We start from the raw sequence: 11,280 nt of genomic DNA on the forward strand, positions 1-11,280 counted from the left end.
GATTGAATCTAAGTGTGCTATACCACTGAGGTTTCACTAAATTGCCCAAGCTGGCCTGGGCTTTTTTTTTTTTTTTTGGTACTGAGGATTGGACCCAGAGGCATTCTACCTCCAAGTCAAACCTCCCAATTTTATTTCTTATTTGTAAACAGGGTCTCACTAAATTGTGGAGGGCTTTGCTAAATTGCCAAGGCTGGCTTCAAGCCTGTACTCCTCCTGTCTCAGCCTCCCAAGTACTGAGATTACAAGCATGTGCCACCACACCCAGCTGGCCTCTGACTTTTGATCCTCTGGTCTCAGTCTCTGGAGTTGTTGGGATTACAGGCATGTGCCATAATTCCTGGCACTAATACAGTCTTTTTTTCCCCCTCTTTGGTGATGTCTGGGATTGAACCTAGGGGCATTCTACCTCTGGACTATACCCTCAGACCTACTTTATTTTTTTATTTGGAAATAGGGCCTCACCAAGTTGCTGAGGCTGGCTTTGAACCTGTGATCATCCTGTCTCAGCCTCCCAAGTACTGGGATTAGAAGTGTGCATCACCACACCCAGTTGATACTGAGGATTGAACTCAGAGGCATTCTACCTCCAGACTATACCCCTAGCTCTATTTTATTTATTTGGAAACAGGGTCTTGCTAGGTTACTGAGGCCTCACTAAATTGCTGAGGTGAGCCTTGAACTTGAGATCCTCCTGTCTCGGCCTCCCAAGTACTAGGATTACAGGCTTGTGCCACCACTCCTAGTGGCATTCTATTCCTGAGCTACAAATCTGCCCCCTTTTTAAATTTGAAATAGGGTTTCACTAAGTTGTGGAGGAATGCACCAAATTGCTGAGGCTGACTGTGAACCTGCGATCCTCCTGCCTCAGCCTCCCAAGTCACCACACCTGCGATGTCACACCACTTGTATTCTAACACATTGGAGGGCTTACTTGTTTTTCTTGTCTGCTCACCAGACAGAACATAAGCTCAAAAGTAGAAACCTCTGATGATGTAGCTCAAGAACTCAGAAGAGTGCCCAAGGTGATTTTCAGTAGAAAATGACAGGAGCTGGGCGTGGAGGTACACGCTCGTAATCCCAGTATTTAGGAGGCTGAGGCAGGAGGATCACAGGTTTGTGGCCAGCCTCAGCAACCTGTGAGACCCTGTTTTAAAATAAAGAATAAAATATGGCTGGGGGTGTAGCTCAGAGGTAGAATGCCTCTGGGTTCAATCCCTAGTACCGCAAAAAAAAAAAAAAAGAAAAAAAAAAAGAAAAAAAAGAAAAAGAAAAGAAAAAGTGACATAAAGAGAAAAACTACACTTTTGTAAGTAAACTATTTTTTATAGAAAATGCAACTGATTAATCCCTAACCTAATCATATTAACTTAGAAGAAAGTATATTTTTCTAAATTTCTTAATTCTATAGTTTGCTTGTTTGTTTCTTTAATTATTTGTGGTACTGGGGGTGGAACCCAGGGGCTTTTTACCTCCGGGCTATACTCCCAGACCTATTTTATTCTTTCTTTGGAAACAGGGTCTCACTAAGCTGCTGAGAGCCTCGCTGGCTTTGAACTTGTGCCATCCTTCTGTCTCAGCCTCCTAAGTACTGAGATTACAAGCATGCGCCACCATACCCAGCTTTATAGTTAAATTTTTTTTATCTGGGTAATGAACCCAGGGGCATTCTGAGATACATCTTGAGTCCTATTTTTCTATTACTTAAAAAAATTTTATTGGTGCATTATAGTCATACATCTTAATGGAATACAAGATGGTAGCCCTTCCCCAATTCCCACTCCCCTGTTTTTTATTTTGAAACGTGATCTCACTATTTGCTTAGGGCCTCACTATGTTTCTGAGGTTGGGCTTCAATCTGCGAATCTCCAGTCTCAGCTTGCCGTGTATTGAGATTGCAGGTGTATGCTACCACATCCAGCTTAATTTGACTTTTTAAAACCCAAATACCTTTAAGTTGTCAAAATTGTGATTAAAAAAAAAAAAACCCCTAAACGATGTTAATCATTCACATTTGGACAATTCACAATGTCCAAATTGACATCTAAAAATATTTGTATATAGTGTATTAGTTATCTACTGTTACATAACAAATAACCCCAAAACTTAGCAACTTAATAAACATTTATTTTCTCAGGTTTTGTGGCTTGGGAGTTTAGAGTTCGGGTTAGCATAATTGGGTGGTTCTGGCTCAGGGTCTCTCATGAGACTGTAGTCAAGATGTAGGCCGGAGCTGCAGTTGTCTGAAGGCTTGAATGGGGCTGGAGGACCCACTGCCAAGATGGCTCACTGAGTGGTTAGCAAGTTGGTGCTGGCTGTTGGCAGAAGCCTTAGTTGCTCCCCAGGTGGACTCTCCTTGAGCTGCTTGAATGTCTTCACAGCACGGTGGCTGGCTTTTTCCAGAGTGGACAATTAAAGAGATTCAAGGGACAAGCAGTGTGTGACTTGGCTCTGAGTGAAACACTGTCGCTTCCTTATATTCTAATGGTCATGCAGACCAACGATGAGGTGCTCAACAGCCTACACAAACGCACGGATACTGGGAGGTGAGGCTCAACAGGAGCCCGGCTGGAGGCTGGCCACTCCAGTCTATAACTGGCCTTTGCATACCGGGTGAGGTGAAATACACCTGTAGGACCAGCTATTTGGAAGGCAGAGGTGGGAAGATTGCTTGAGCCTAGGAGTTTGAGGCTGGCCTGGGAAACATGTTTCAGTGGTCCAGTACTGAAATTTCAGTGACTTGGGAGGCTGAGGCAGGAGGACTGCAAGTTAAAGACCAGCCTAGGCAACTTATAAAGATCATGTCTCAAAATAAAAAATAAACAGGGTAGCTCAGTGGTCAGGTGTCCCTTGTTTCAATCCCCACCAAAAAAGAAGCTCCACAAGTACCACAAAAAAACCATAACAAGTATCATCAAAAAAAACCCAAAACAAATGAACCAGCACTCGCATAAAACTAGTTATCAGGGTTTGTTTGTTTGTTTGTTTGTTTGAGGTACTGGGGATGGAACCCAGAGCATTCTATCTATAAGCTACACCCTCAGCCCTATTTTTTTTAATTCATTATTTTGAAACAGGATCTAACTGAATTGCAGAGGGCCTAAGTAGCTGAGGCTGTCCTCGAATTGAGATCCTCCTGTCTCTGCCTCCCAAATGCTGGGATTACAAATGTGCACCACCATGCTCGGCTCTGAGTCTTTATTTTTGAAAAAGAGTCTCACTAAGTTGTGGAGGCCTCATTAAGTAGCTGAGGCTAAGCCAGGTGTGGTGGCGCACGCTTGTAATCCCAACCAGAGGATCACAGTTCACAGACAGCCTCAGCTACTTAGTGAGATCCTGTTTCAAAATAAAGAATAAAAGCCGGGTGTGGTGGCGCACGCTTGTAATCCCAGCACTTGGGAGGCTGAGACAGGAGGATCATGCAGGTTCGAAGCCAGCCTCAGCTACTTAGTGAGGCTCTCAGCAATTTAGTGAGACCGTTTCCAAATAAAGTATAAAAATAGGTCTGGGAGCCGGGCGTGGTGGCGCACGCTTGTAATCCCCGCACTTGGGAAGCTGAGACAGGAGGATCGCGCAGGTTCGAAGCCAGCCGCGCTGGCGTAAGAGACCCTGTTTCAAAAATATAAAATAGGTCTGGGAGTGTAGCCCGGAGGTAGAAGGGCTTCCAGGAACCCCAGTACCACCAAAAAAAAAAAAAAAAAATAGGGCAGGGGGTGTAGATTGAGGTCAAATGCCCCTGGGTTCTATCCCCAAACCCACACACACACAAAAAAAGTACTAGGATTACAAGCTTGTGCCACCATGCCCAACTTTTGTCAGGATTTTTGTTTTACTTTTCAATACAGCCATTTAATGACAGGGCTAGATTCTTCCTTCCTTCCTTCCTTCCTTCCTTCCTTTCTTTCTTCCTTTCTTCTTTCTTTTGTATTCTCTCTCATTTTCTTTCTCTTTCTTTTTGTATTGAAAATTGAAACCAGGGGCATACTATTTCTGAGCTACAACCCCAGCCCTTTTTATTTTTTATTTTGAAAGAGTGTCTAAGTTACCAGCCTCAAACTTGAGAGCCTTGGGTCTCGGCCTCCAAAGTACTGGGATACAGACATGAGCCACCACCCCATACTAATAGGACTACATTCTAAGAAACATATCATTAGTTCATCACTGTGCAAACATCAGATAGTAACAAATCTAGATAGTAAGACCTACTGTATGCCTAGATTAGGGAATTCACCAGAGCCCCGCTTCCACTCTCCGCCGCTTTCAATGGGCTCAGAGCCTGGTAGTCCCAGCCTCAAACCCTGGAAGGCACACGCTAGTTTCTGTATACCTAGATTATATGGCAAATACTATTGTATAGATGGTCTGTTGTTAACTAAAATGCTATGTATTGCACGAATGCATTTATATACATACACAATATATACATACATACATACATACATGTGTGTGTGTGTGTGTGTGTGTGTGTGTGTGTGTGTGTGTGTGTTTTGCAGTACTGGGGATGGAACTCAGGGGCTAGAATACACCCTCAGCCCTATTTTATTCCTTTATTTTGAAACAGAGTCTCACTAAGTTACAGATGGCCTCATTAAATTGCTGAGGCTGGTCATGAAACTTTGATCCTCCGTCTTAGCCTCCCAAGTACTAGATTACAAAGGTGTGCCATCACAACTGGCATCATATATTTCTATTAACAGTTTGCATATTTCTTTTTTAGAAACTACATGTAATTAGCCGGGCGTGGTGGCACACACTTGTAATCCCAGTATTTGGAAGCTGAGACAGGAGGATCGTGATTCAAGGACAGCCTCAGCTACTACTTAGTGAGGCCCTTTGCAATTCAGTGAGGCCCTGTTTCAAAATAAAGAATAAAAGCCGGGCATGGTGGCGCACGCTTGTAATCCTAGCGCTTGGGAGGCTGAGACAGGAGGATCGCACAGGTTCAAAGCCAGCCTCAGCTACTTAGGCTTTGAGCAATTTAGTGAGACTCTGTTTCCAAATAAATTATAAAATAGGGCTGTGGGTATAGCCGAGAGGTAGAACGCCCCTGGGTTCCCTCCCCAGTACTGCCCCCCCAAAAAAAAATAAGAAGAAAGAAAGAAAGAAAGAAAGAAAGAAAGAAAGAAAGAAAAAAGCTGGGTGTGGTGGTGCACACTTGTAATCCCCGCATTTGGGAGGCAGAGACAGGAGGATCGTGCAGGTTCGAAGCCAGCTGCGCTGGCTGAAGAGACCCTGTTTCAAAAAAAAAAAAAAAAAAAAAGGTAGAATGTCCCCAGTACCACAAAAAAAGGAATTAACAAATATATAATGATGTCACTCTCTCAAAATTTTTATCAACCACAACAGAAGCTGCAAGTTCAAATACCTACAGAGGTCAGGAAGGAAACATAAATAAGTAAAAGTGTATATAAAACAACAGAAAAGTTTGGCATAGTACAGTCTAGCATATGTGTTTAACTAATACTTATTGAAAAAGTTAACAAATATAGCCAGGCGTGGTGGCGCACGCTTGTAATTCCAGTACGTGGGAGGCTGAGGCAGGAGGATGGCAGGTTCCAGTGGAGTGCGCCTATACCCCCAGTATGTGGGAGGCTGAGGCAGAAGAATCACAAGCCCCATGCCAGTACATGGCAACTTAAGAGTAATCTTGCCTTTTTTTTTTTCTTTTGTATTGGGAATTGAACTTAGGGGCATTCTACCTCCAAGCTACACCCCTAGTCCTTTTTATTTAGAAACAGGATCTCATAAAGTTACTGAGGATGACTTCTAATCTCTGATCCTCCTGCCTCAGCCTCACAAGTACTAGGATCACAGGTGTGTGGTGTACCACCACAGTTGGCTGAGACCCTGTTTCAAAATAAAAAATAGAGCCAGGCATAATGGTGCACTCCTGTAATTCTAGTACTTGAGAGCCTAAGACAGGAGGATCGCAGGTTCAAGGACAGCCTCAACAAGCAGTGAGATTCTTATCAACCTAGTGAAACCTTGTTTCAAAATAAAAATAAAATAGGACTGGGGATTTAATTCTAGAAGCTCCTAGGTTCAATCCCCAGTACCCCTCCCCCAAAAAAGGAAAAAATAGAGCTGGGAGTGGTGGCATATTCCTGTAATCTCACTTGGGAGTCTGAGACAGGAGGATCACAGGTTTTAAGCCAGCCTCAGCAGCATATTGAGACTCTCAGGAACCTACCAAGATTCTGTTTCAAGACAAAAAATAAAAAGGGGTAGCAGTGTTGCTCAGAGGTATAATGCCCCTGGGTCAATTCCCAGTATTACAAAAATAAATAAATGGGTGGGGATGTAACTCAGAGGCAGAGTACCCCTGGGTTCAATGCCTAGTCCCACAAAAAAACAAAACAAAAGGAAGTGGGCATTGTGGCAAACTGGAAAGCACAAATCCCATCTAAAGGGGCAGCTTCTTACTATTCCCACCAATTGCTGTCATAATGGAATATAGGCCCAATATTTCCAAGTCTTCTGATTTTTTTCAAGATAAGCCAAAAGTTTATCTTGGTTTTTAAGTAGTAATGACTACTTCCACTCAAAGCTAAACAACTACCATGTAGGACAAACCAAACACATTTATGGGCCAAATCCAGCCCACAAGTCACAAGTTCATGATCTCCAAGATAAAAGACAAATTCCTCCTGACATCTGAAGTCCTTTCCTATGGATTCCCAGCCTACCTCTCCTGAGTTTTTGCTAACTACTTCCATACAAGGACCCTCTGCTCTGGCCCAGTGATATTCACACTTTAGCGCACATCAGAACTACCTAGAGGATTTGTTGGTCTTTGTGTGTGTAGTGCTGTGATGAAACCCAGTACCTCAGAAGTGCTCCATCACTGAGCCCAGCCCTTGGAGGGCGTGTTCAAACAGAGTGCCAGGCCTCCGTGCCAGCATTTCTGACTCAGCAGGCCTCAGACGGGGTACATGAAACTGCATTTCTAACAAGTCCCCAGGCGGTGCTGACACTACTAGTATGGACCACACTTTAAGAACCACTGTTAGAGTTAAATTACTCCTGACCTCAAACACATTCTGAATTTTTGGTGGTACAGGGAATTGAAGCCAGGGACACTCTCTTTGACCTACATCCCCAGCCCTATTTATTGTTTTTTTTTTTTTTTTTTTTTTTTTAGAAACAGGTCTGGCTAAGTTGCTGAAGGCCTCACTAAGTTGCTGAATCTAGTTGGAACCTGTGGTCCTCCTGTCTCAGCCTCCCAAGTACTGGAAAATATAGGTGTGAGTCACCATGTCTGGCTAAGGAGTCTTAGATGCCTCTAAATTTCTATAGTATGTAAGGCTTATGCCATCCCTCATTTATCATTCACTGTTTATTTTTAAGTACTGGTGTAGAGGATCTAATAAGATTGCAGTCTCAGAGATCAATGTCCAGGTCACATCTTTTTTTTTTCCTTCTTTTTTTTTTTTTTTTTTTTTTTTTTTTGAGGTCCTGGGGATAGAACCCAGGGGAATTCTACTTCCAAGCTACACCCCCAGCCCTATTTTTTATTCTTTATTTTGAAACAGGGTCTCACTGAGTTGCGAAGGACCTCACTAAGTAGCTGAGGCTATTCCTGAACCTGGATCCTCCTGTCTCAGCCTCCCAAACCTGCACCACCATGCCTGGCTTCTAGGTGACATATATATTTACTTATTTACTTATTTATTGTGGTACTAGAGATTAAACCCAGAAGCATCCTACTTCTGCTCTATACCCCTAGCCCTATTTTATTTTTTATTTTGAAACAGGGTCTCACTAAGTTGTAGAAAGCCTCACTAAGTTGTTAAGGCTGGCCCATGAACCTGTGATCCTCCTGTCTCAGCCTCCTAAATATTAAGATTACAAGTGTGCACCACCATGACTGGCTCAGTTCACATCTATATATACACATAATTGTAAGCAACTTGAGAAGAGGGGCCCTTTCTTGTCCCAAGCCCATTACTCCTCAAGCTAATAGTCTGGTAGGCAATTGGTACTCACCACACACACTTTTTATTTTTTGTAGTACTAGGGATTGAACCCAAGAATATTTTACCTCCGACCCACACCCCCAGCCCTATTTTTCTCTCCTCCTCCTCCTCCTCCTCCTCCTCCTCCTCCTCCTCCTCCTCCTTCTCCTCCTCCTCCTTCTTTCTGTTTTGCAGTACTGGAGATGGAAGCCAGGGGCATTCTACCTCCAAACTACACCCCCAGCCCTATTTTTTATTCTTTATTTTGAATCAGGATCTCACTGAGTTGCAAAGGGCCTCACTAAGTAGCTGAGGCTTTCCTCAAACTATGATTCTCCAGTCTAAGCCTCCCAAATGCTGGGATTACAAGCATGCACCACCAAGCCTGGCTACCACACACTTTTTAAATAAATGAATAGCTAGGTATGGGTGGTGCAGGCTTGTAATCCCAGTACTTGGGAGGCTGAGACATGAAGGATCACGGTTTTGAGACCAGCCTCAGCTATTTAGTGAGGCCCTGTTTGAAAATAAAGAATAAAAAAATAAGGCTAGGGGTATAGATCAGAGGTAGAATGCCCTTAGATTCAATCCTCAGTACCGCCAAAGGAAAAAAAAAAAAAAAGAATTTAGGCAGGCATGGTAGTGCATGCCTGTAATCCAGTATTTTGAGGCGGACACAGGAGGATTGCAGGTTCAAGGAAAGCCCCAGCAAGTAGTGACTCTCCTCAACCTAGTGAGACCCTGTTTCAAGCTAAAAAAAAGTAAAATAGGGCTGGGAGTTTAGTTCGGCAGCAGAAGGCCCCTGGGTTCAATCCCCAGTACTAATAAACAAACAAACAAATAAATAAATAAACCAGTATATGAAAGTACAGATAAGTAGGCCTGAAATTTGGATAATTTTTCTTTTTTTTCTTTATTTTCTTTGTGTGGTACTGTGGATTGAATTCAGGGGGATTCTACCTCTAAGCTATACTCCCAGCCCTATTTTATATTTTAGTTTGAAACAGAATCTCACTAAATTGCTGAGGCTGGCTACAAACCTGCGATCCTGATATCTCAGCCTCCCAAGTACTAGCATTACAAGCATGTGCCAACAGGCCCGCCTTCCAGGATTCCTTATAGTGCTCCTATAGAAATGAGAACTAAGCCGGGCGTGGTGGCGCATGTTTGTAATCCCAGCATCCGGAAGGCTGAAACCGGAGGATTTCGTTTTGCGGACAGCCTCAGCTACTTAGTGAGGCCCTCTGCAACTCAGTAAAATCCAGTTTCAAAATAAAGAATAAAAGCCGGGCATGGTGGCGCACGCTTGTAATCCCCGCGCTTGGGAGGGTGAGACAGGAGGATTGCACAGGTTTGAAGCCAGCCTCAGCTGAGTGAGGCTCTCAGCAACTTAGTGAGACCCTGTTTCCAAATAAAATATAAAAATATAAAATAGGTCTGGGAGTGTAGCCCGGAGGTAGAAGGGTTCCATCCCCAGTACCACCAAAAATAAAATAAAATAAAAAATGCTTAAGCTTGATGTGGTGGTGCACACTTGTAATCCCAGCCTTGGGGAGGCTGAAACCAGAGGACAGCAGTTCAAGGACAGCCTCAGCTTCTTAGTGAGGCCCTCTGCAACTCAGTGAAACCCAGTTTCAAAATAAAGAATAAAAGCCGGGCGTGGCAGCGCATGCTTGTATCCTGGTGCTTGGCAGGTGGAGACAGGAAGATTGCGCAGGTTCAAAGCCAGCTGCGCTGGATTAAGCGACCCTGTTTCTCAATAAAAATATAAAAAATACATCTGGGAGTGCAGCCCAGAGGTAAAAGGGTTTCCAGGAACTCCGGTACCACCAAAAAAAAAAAAAAAAAAAAAAGAATAAAAATAGGGTAGGTGGTGTGGCTCGGAGTTCAAATGCTCCTGGGTTCCATCCCTAGACCCACAAAAAAAAAAAAATTATATATATATATACATACATACGAGAACTAGTCATAAGACATAAGGTAAAAGTACATTTAATAGAATTTACATATTTATTTATTTATTTATTTTAGGTGGTACTAGAGATTGAACCCAGGGCCATTTTCCCTCTGAGCTATACCTCCAGCCCTATTTTATTTTTTACTTTGAAAAAGGGTTTCACTAAGTTGCTGAGGCTGGCCTCAAACCTGTGAGCCTCCTGTCTCAGCCTCCCAAGTACTGGCATTAGAAGCATGTACCACTATCCCGGCTCTCATTTAATTGAATTCTGTATTTGTAGCAGGTACAATAGAAAAGTAAGAGCGAATGTAACTTCTATGACCAGAAACACTGACCAGTCCCTTCAAATATAGTTTGCATAGTAATATATTTATTTCTTTATTTTTTGCAGGTCTGGGGATGGAACCAAGGGGCATTCGACCTCTGTCTGAGCTATACCCCCTGCCTATTTTTTATTCTTGATTTTTAAACTGGGTCACACTAAGTAGCTGAGCTGTCCGAGAACCACGATCCTCTGGTCTCAGATTATCTGAGACCAGATAATCTGGTTGGGATTACAAGCGTGCACCACCACGCCCAGCTTCGTAATATATTTACTAAAGATTTTAAAGGCTGTATGAAAATAAAGCCAAAAGTTGTTTATGTAGTCTTTTCTACCTACAGAGTACTATCAAGTGATTTCAAAGATAATTTATGAGGAGAAAGTAAACCACAATAAATCCACAGAAGACTTTAAAAGTAAAACCAGTTCTAGAGCTGAGGAGCCTCCGGCGCTCGCCATGGCCGACGAAAAGCCCAAGGAAGGAGTCAAGACTGAGAACAACGATCATTTTAATTTGAAGGTGGCAGGGCAGGATGGTTCTGTGGTGCAGTTTAAGATTAAGAGGCATACACACACCACTTAGTAAACTAATGAAAGCCTATTGTGAACAACAGGGTTTGTCAATGTGGCAGATCAGATTCCGATTTGATGGGCAGCCAATCAATGAAACAGACACACCTGCACAGTTGGAAATGGAGGATGACGATACAATTGATGTGTTCCAGCAGCAGACAGGAGGTGTCTACTAAAAAGGGAACCTGCCATTTTACTCCTGAACTCTGTTCTTACAGACCAAGAATACATTCGCAATTAGAAAACTAATTCGGTTCCACCTCATCCTGACTACTACAGTATAGTTTTCTCTATTCTTTCATTTTCCCCTTCCCCATTCCTTTATTGTACATAAAGTAACTGGTGTATGTGTACAAGCATATTGTTTTTCTTTTTTTAAACTAAATGGCCAATGATATGTTTTGATTGACATCAAATGGAGATGGGATGGGGAAAAATACTGGTTCTGTGAAAATATCCCCTTTCTCCATTAG

General features: G+C 42.9%; 1 pseudogene across 1 annotated transcript; it reads left to right on the forward strand.

Moving 5' to 3' along the window:
* The first annotated feature begins 10,691 nt into the window (after positions 1-10,691).
* Positions 10,692-10,983, forward strand: LOC308271690 (small ubiquitin-related modifier 2-like; annotated as a pseudogene). The gene has a single exon. The product of its transcript is annotated as a small ubiquitin-related modifier 2-like (transcript).
* The last annotated feature ends 297 nt before the right edge of the window (positions 10,984-11,280 follow it).

Source organism: Muscardinus avellanarius, assembly GCF_963383645.1.
Source record: "Muscardinus avellanarius genome assembly, chromosome: 12".
In the NCBI taxonomy this organism is placed as follows: Eukaryota; Metazoa; Chordata; class Mammalia; order Rodentia; family Gliridae; genus Muscardinus; species Muscardinus avellanarius.